Here is a 7956-nt window from a genome sequence, read left to right as displayed (position 1 = left end):
TTCTGAAGGCAAAAGGGGGTCCAACCCGTTACTAGCATGGGGTACCTAATAAAGTGGCCGGTGAGTGTATATCAACAAGAAGAAAAGGAGAAGGTACCGATGGATAGACTTGCTTGTGTCGGAGAACAGAGAGATATATGATATGACCAGGTGCTCTCTGTTCAGGAAATTTGCTACGTTTTACCGTTAGTACTGTTTAATGTCAGTAGCAGCACTGCTCCCTCTCTCTGTTCAATCTCTAGATCGCTCGATCACTTTGTTGAATCTAGCACCGCACCACCTAGCACACTGGATACTGTAGCAGTAGCTGTTGTTATAGCTACAAAATATGCTCTTGGGTGCATTTTCTTTACAGACAAAAGCACCCTAATCAACTTTTTCTTGTCAGAAAAGATGCCAAGTGTGATCATGGCCTTAAAGTATCGGCTTGTCTTTGCTTTCTTCCTTCCTGCTGTGAACGACTCAGTAAGGACCACTGCAAAGTGTGGACATCTTTAAAAGTCTGAGGTAAGCAGCTAGAGAACTCAAGCTGTGCTATTTGAAGTTTCCAAGTCTACTAATGGCCAAGCGGCAACAGCAAGAGGAATCTGAAGCTGTGCCGTTGCTGTTAGGCCAAATGCTTTACCACTATATACTACTATACATAGTGCTAGAAATTACATTAGCTGCTGACAAGACAAACCTCTCGACCTACATCACATCTCAAAGTTTGGATAGTAAAAAATGCCAACTATCCCTTTCAAACAGTACACCCTCATATTTTCGATAACGGTCACTCACAACTAATATTACCAGGCTTTTGTAGATAACAATGTTACTTTTCCGAACAGCTTGATTGTACATATATAATTAGACTGATACTGTCAGCTCAGTGTACACATACAGTACTGTCAAAGTAAAGTACAGTAAAGGGGAAGACCGACAGACATGATGACGTTTTAATCACAATACAATTCCACCAGTTTAAAGGTGTTTGGCCTGTCCAATGTAAGACTCTAAAAAAGCATGGGGCATTTTATTTTTCAATGAGGCCTGTATCAGAGTTACCCTTTAACTTCACTGCCCTACCAGTGGGCCAGTCAGTGCAAACTGACGTTGCTCAAACCCACATCATTTGTAGAATTAGATGACTTTTAACCCCAAAACTACTTAAGGAGAAGGAAATTGTATGTCAATGGGGTTGAAGTACTAAAGTTGTCTGATCCAAATCTACTAATGCGTTCATTCATTAAGATTTTTCAAAATAACACACCCATTACAAAATTGGAACACAGGGGTGAAGAAAATTTAAAAACACACAATGACAAATGTGCAGTGGTGGGCTGTCAGGGCCCCCAGGGCCTTCTCTGCTGGCCCTGTCAAAATCAAAAAATATATTTTTTCACAATTAAATTAATGTGTCAAAAAATCAATTACTTTTTCAGTGTGTTATATTTCCAGAAAGAATATGGTAGCTAATAACAAATCTGCTGGAAGAGTCCTGCGAGAGGCGGCTGCCGCGGGTCTCTCAGGTGAGATGGAACTTCAACGTTAGGTTGGTGGGCATGGTCCACGACAAAAGCGCTGAGCTGGTTGAGCTTTTCCAGCACATCCTCGATGACGCGAAGGATTTTGACCGTAAAATGGTACATTGTGCATCAGGACACTTGTCAGTCTCGAAGGTGAGCCTGGAAAATTGGACACCATTCTATGAGAGGACCGGGGAGGCCGCTGGTCAGCCGAGCACAGCTGAAGGCCGAACAGACCTGCACGCGCACTACAGACAGCTACACACAGCGCTAATCAACAGAATCATCACGCAAATCAGGGTTCGAGTTGAGGATCACAAGTGACTACTGTTTGTTGCATTGCTGGATGCACAGCTGTTTACCAAGTTCAAGCAAACATTTCCCAAAACAGAGCTGATGGGCCTGGATGTGAGTCTTAGTCTGCCCGGTCACACAGTTTGACCTGGGCAGACTAAGAGCAAAGCTCAAAGTGATGTACAGCATGACAAACTTTCAGGGAAGAGTCCTAGTGACCTACTGACATTTCTGAGGAGCACAGAGTTTGCAGTCAGCACGTCACGGCTTTGTGCCCTCACATGCTTGACCGAGACAATACCAGTGTCCACCGCATCAGTTGAGCGATCTTTCTCAGCTCTCCTTCGTATCAAAATGTGTTCACAGAGCGCAAACCGGACAAACGCGACTCTCTGCATTGGCATCTGTTGCCATAGGGAAGGAGTTGCTCATTCATCTCAAGAAGGATGCTCAAATGCCTGAGGAGGTCATTGAACGTTTCATCAGAAAGGATGGGAGGATGGATTTCATTTAGAAGTAATGGGTGAGTGTTACTTCTCACTGTTTAGGAGAGATAAAGTTATTGCGGTGTTTTGTACATTAGTATTGCTGTTGTTTGGGTATAAATGGTGATGCTGTGTTGATGTGCCTAAAGATTAATGCGTGTGCGTTAGGAAAACGGCCACTCAATGCAGATTTGTTTTAACATCAATTCCAAAAGTAAAGAGCGTTAACTAAATGTGTCTCTTCTTCTCACCGCCGGCGGAAAAGTAGTCAGGAACAGTTTCCCAGGTAACCGCAGGATAAGGATGGGGACGAGGTAAGGAGAGATGAGGAGGGGGAAGTGAGGAGTCATGAGCATAAGCAGAAAAGAAGACATAGGAAGAAAAGGCAATTTTTAAAATGATTTACTCAATAGGAGACGTTCAACAATACAAAGGACAAACTGACATGGTTAAGCTATTTCTACAAGGTAGCCTTAACAGAAAGTCATTCTAACCTCAAGTCTTTTTTACAAAGCTGGGCCATTCTCATTTCTGTACTATATAACCATATTCACGAGAACAATGCACATAAAGTCAATCTGTTCTTTCTATCAGCTGAGTGATGAAAACCATTTTTTCCCCATCTGGAGCCTTGAGGTGTTCAGCTTTTACCCTTTCACACTCTTACTAATGCTCTCTTTCACTGGTTGCCTCCATCTCAGACTGAAGGAAAAGAGGGAGGGAGGTTTAGGAGAGATGGCAGAGTGTTCTTTCCTTTGTGCTACTCCATCCTATTTCCCTCCTGCACTGCCCCAAATGGAACCTTCACAAGTCGGAGGGGCCTCCTTCACAGTTATTTGCCAAGGAAACGAGTTTGGATTGTGTGTGTGTGTGTCTTGTGTTCGCCTATGGACATGCAAGTTCAAATTTATGACACAGAGACAGAGAAGAATGTGTTCAGGTTCTACATGATAAAATTCACCAAAGTTAAAGTGCAACCTGATATTTTAGGCAGTATGATGATGATATCGTCAGGTCAGTAATAACATTAAAAAAAACTCCTTCCAATCTCAATATAAACCCTTTTGTGTCAGTCCCCTTTTCTGCCTTCCACCTCCAACCCCCCTCTCCCAGTCCTCTCACCTTACCCCCCCTTCCCAGGCCCATCTTCATCCCTCGCACCATTACCACTAATAAAGAGTGCCTCGATGTCTGATAAATTAAAAGAACAATGTTGTTTACAACGGTTCCGTGGATGGATATGACTTTAATGGGCTCGTAAATGTTGGAGTAAATACTTGTCGGGAACAAAGTGGCTTCTCCTCAAAAGAATTCGTTTAGTGAGGAGATTTCTTCTATTACTGCTTATGTGGAAAATCTTGAAGTTTTTTAACATCATTTTAAATCACAGCAAAGCCAAAGAGGCCGCATATTGCAAACCAAAGGATTAAGAACAATTAAAAATGTATGTTAGAATAGAGAAATATTAGATTACTGACTAAATTATGTTAGTTGTCTGTTTACATACAAACATTTAGAGGGGTAGTTGAGAAATAATTTAAAAAAGGGTCAAATCTTGGCAGCAGAGGCCAATATTGTACTATGGGTCAGGCCCACAAAACCCTGAATCCTTCATTTCCTATAGTTCAATTTGACAGCATCTGTTGTTTTAAATTGCCCATGTCTTTCAAAATACACACGCCCAGTTTTTTATGCAGGCGTTTTTTTGGAGCTTTCTAATTTAACAAAGTGTGTATTGTCAGTACGTCTGTTAAACCCAGAGAATATTAGTTTGGGCATAAACGGTTACCCTTTATCGTTATTTAAGCTTTTTCAAAGCTTTTTATTTCTTGCTTCAGCTTTACAATTTAGTGAAAGATTTGTACACAAATGTGTGAAGTTATAATTGATGTCTTTCTTTTGGCTTTACTAGAAGATGACTTACTGTATTTTTGATGTCCATTATGCAGCTGTTTTGTAATCCCATAAGTGGACGTGCCAAATGTTTGCAACGGGAGAAAAGAAATTAACTAAATGACTGAATAAATAAAGTTTTCCTCCAGAGTCGTCTGCTTGTTATGAGGAAAGTAATCATGTGATGTGGGGTTTACTTGACGCAGTTATATCTCATATAAGTTAAATGTGCCAAACTCCAAATTAAAGAGGGAATTCATTATCTTTACAACAAATCTGCCAGTGTTTTATAGGCTGTGGTCTCATGTGTTGCAAAGGAGCCTGCACACTGAGTGCTGTGTACTTGATTACGCAGTGGGTTCCAAGGTGTACGTCATGTAATCTCTTGAGTGCGAATCCTGCCGTATCACATTGTTTTGCAGCCTTCCTAAGTGCCTTTAAGAGGGCAGCAAGGGGCATTATAACACCTGGAGCATGTTTGGCTCTTTAATAGCCCGAGAAAATCTACATAAAACTCCAATTACACACACTCGTAAAAACAGGCTACAGTATATCACCACCTCTAAACTAGATTGATGAGGAATGGAAAGTTGGGCATATTTCAAAAGAGCAAGGAGCACCCTGAAACAAAATGCATCAAATGGTGCCCCCTAGCAATTCTCGGCTTCTTGTAATTAGAAGGCATCATTAATGTCATATTAATGAGCATCAGCATACACACAAACACACACACAAATATATGTATATAGAGAGAGAGGAGGGGGAGTAGAGAGAGGGAGAGAGTGGAATTCAATCATGACGTCAAATTTATGTTCCGGCTATATTTACTGCTTTAATAAGAGTTGGGTAAGCAAAGAGATGCTGGAGGGCACAAAGCCTATGTCAGCAGATATTCATACACACACACACACACGTGCACGCACACGATCAATGCCCATACGTCCTTGTAGATGTGACCTGTTTAACATATCAGTCTCTTTAAACAACCGACAGCCTTTAAATCGGCCACCTTTAAGCAGCTGACATATTTCCACATTACAGGCATACTAATGTATGTGCAAGTACTCACACTCTGCCTTAGCCCCAGTACTAAAGCTATAGAGGTCATCCCTAACAGGCAACAGCTAAAAAAGGTGTGTGTGTGTGTGTGTGTGTGTGTGTGTGTGTGTGTGTGTGTGTGTTTGTGCATTTGTGCGCGGGCATCCTATTGTGAAGGAGTATGAGAGAGATAAGAGATAAAAGAAATGTAAAAGGAAATGTGAGGGGGATGGAGGTCAAGTGAGAAAATTGGTCAGATCTAATTAAAAGGCCCCTCAGACAAGAGCTGCCTGCATCACTACTCACTGATAAACCAGCCTGACTCTATCTCTATTGTAAACAAAGCTTGAACAACATCCATCTCATTTTCCCTTTTGACGTAATTGTATGTTCACACCTAACAAACAAAGACAAGAATGAACATTAAAACACACTGTAGCTTGTGTCCCATACTGTTGTCCATCTAACTCATCCGCAACACCGAAACAGTTCATTTGATGACAGCAGTGGTGGTGTGGGGGGAGTCGCGGTGAGCAGCTGGCCACCTCGGCAGCTTGCAGGTCTCAGGGGCAGGCTGTGATATCTGAGTGCCGGGTCGAGGTGGGAGGATGGAGGATGGAGGGTGGAGGGTGGAGGGTGGAGGATGTGAGAGTGGTAGGGATGAAAGTCCACTGATAAAAGCAATGAGAGCAAAGCTTGGTACAGAATCTCAATCAGCCCTTACCAGCCAATACAACCTCGGAGAAAAAGAACGGCGACTTTGTGCTTGCGCGCATCTTGTAGCAAATGGAAGTTACATCAGCGGCAAGTGTGCGTCTTCACCATCTGCTGGTATGACAGCAGGTTGGTGGGTAACCTTTGAGAAGATGAACAGACCTTGTGATAACACAGTGTGGACAAGCTTTGTGTCACTGCTAATGAGCAACGTAACTACATCTGGAGACAGTGTTCTCTGTATCAAACATGCTAAATAACATTTCAGAATTCAGTACATTAAATCTGTGCAAGGCTGCAGCCTGAGTGTTGCTGAGCTATATTTCATTTTTTTTTATAGATAGCCTGAGTAACCACAATAGAAGGAAACGAAAACATTAACTCAATTTTCAGTTTAGGTTCTCTGTCTCTCTACTAGATATTAAGGCTTATTATGTTTTCGCGAACATACATGATTTCTTTTGACAGGCATGTATATGAACCCACAATAGATTGTATTTCAAGCATTAAAGTACATTCTTGACTTCTCAGCTTTTTCTGGATCGTTCATGGTGTTTTTTTTAATCGAACTTCTATTTCCAGGGCCAAGGGTTAACTTTCATTATTAGTCTTCAAGCCAAGAACCCCTGAAAGTGCTATGAAATAAATCCTAACAGTGTTTTTCTAACCTTAGTCAGTTTACACCCAGGGTATATTTGTCTGAGCATAAGCTGTCTCTTGCTCCAAATTCTTAGACGAAATAATGTATTACAACAACTATTTGCATCCTGTGGCAGATGACTTTTGTTGACAGGTGTCATATTTGGTAAATAGTTGTAAAGAAGACCATGAGATATATATGTCAACTCTAAAAAGCTCTTTCTCACTTGCTTCTAATGATATATATCCATGCAGTAGGTTTTTCCGTTGACTTGCCCAGGTGTTGAGATATATCAGCCTTTGAGATTTCTGCCTTTTCAAAGTCAAAGACACTTTCAAGCCCATTTGGTTGAAACTTTAGATTTTTGAAAGCGTTAAATGTAAGAATCTGATCTTTGGTAATGTGATTTTCACATGTGCTTCACCTACCTAGGTATTATTTTAGGGGCAGCTCGGTGTTTAAAATCTTACAAACTGCAGCCTTCACCATTAGTAGACATTGCAAAAATGATTCTGTTCAGTGCCAAAGGCACATCTTCATCTTCACGCACACACACGGACAAAAAGCAATTTCTCATTCTGAAAGCATACTCCATATCCGTGGGGATAAATGTCAGTCAGTGACCCTGTGTCCCACTGGGCAGGGTGGACAGGAAGTCGGAGAGGACCAGAGAAGGAGAGGAGGGAGGTCTGACCTCTGACTATATATATATATGTGTGTGTGTGTGTGTGTGTGTGTGTGTGTGTGTGTGTGTGTGTGTTTGAGCATAGGGTGATTATGTGAGCATTCAAGGTTAGAGATCAACCTCAGCACAAGATGGAGACAAGCCCCGAGGCGTTTGCAGGACAATCACTGCCATCCAGTTAAGCGGAGGCATTGCATTCATTTGTTTGTACGTGTGTGTTGTAACAGATCAACAAGTCTTTCTTGGCAAAGCAAAGTTGATATATACTAGTGTGTGTGTTTATGTGTGTGTGTGTGTGTGTGTGTCTTCCCTCTAGCTTCCTCTTTGTCTCTCTGTGAATCAATGGCCTCTGACCCAGCTCTGTCAAAGTCGGACCAGAGAAAATTAACCCAGAGAAGAATTGAAAGGACAGCAGTGTCCAGCCTGGCTAAAGTTTATACAAAGGTGCTAGAACATCTGATCCACCCACTCTGACTTAGCAAGAGTCAGACTCAGTAACACATCAAACACAGATGAAAGTCTAAAAGCTAGTAGATGGAAAAACTATACCTATCTACCCACACTAATCTCACTTTTAGTGTAACACAAGACACTCCACAGTGTGTCAGTCTGAGTGTGTAGGCGGGTTATATATGCCATAGTCTGTATAGGAGGTAATAATAATAATAATAATAATAGGTTTAGTTTTTTTTTTTTTGG

The 7956-nt window shown here is 41.6% G+C and overlaps 1 protein-coding gene across 1 annotated transcript in view; it reads right to left on the bottom strand.

The window, feature by feature from the left end:
* schip1 (schwannomin interacting protein 1) overlaps nt 1–7956 on the bottom strand; it is a 209214-nt gene that overhangs the window by 173973 nt on the left and 27285 nt on the right. The window lies entirely within an intron of this gene.

The sequence above is a fragment of the Etheostoma cragini genome, chromosome 3 (genome assembly GCF_013103735.1).
Source record: "Etheostoma cragini isolate CJK2018 chromosome 3, CSU_Ecrag_1.0, whole genome shotgun sequence".
NCBI lineage: Eukaryota > Metazoa > Chordata > Actinopteri > Perciformes > Percidae > Etheostoma > Etheostoma cragini.
The sequence above is the reverse complement of the archived record's forward strand: the minus strand, read 5'-3'. Positions and strand labels throughout refer to the sequence as shown.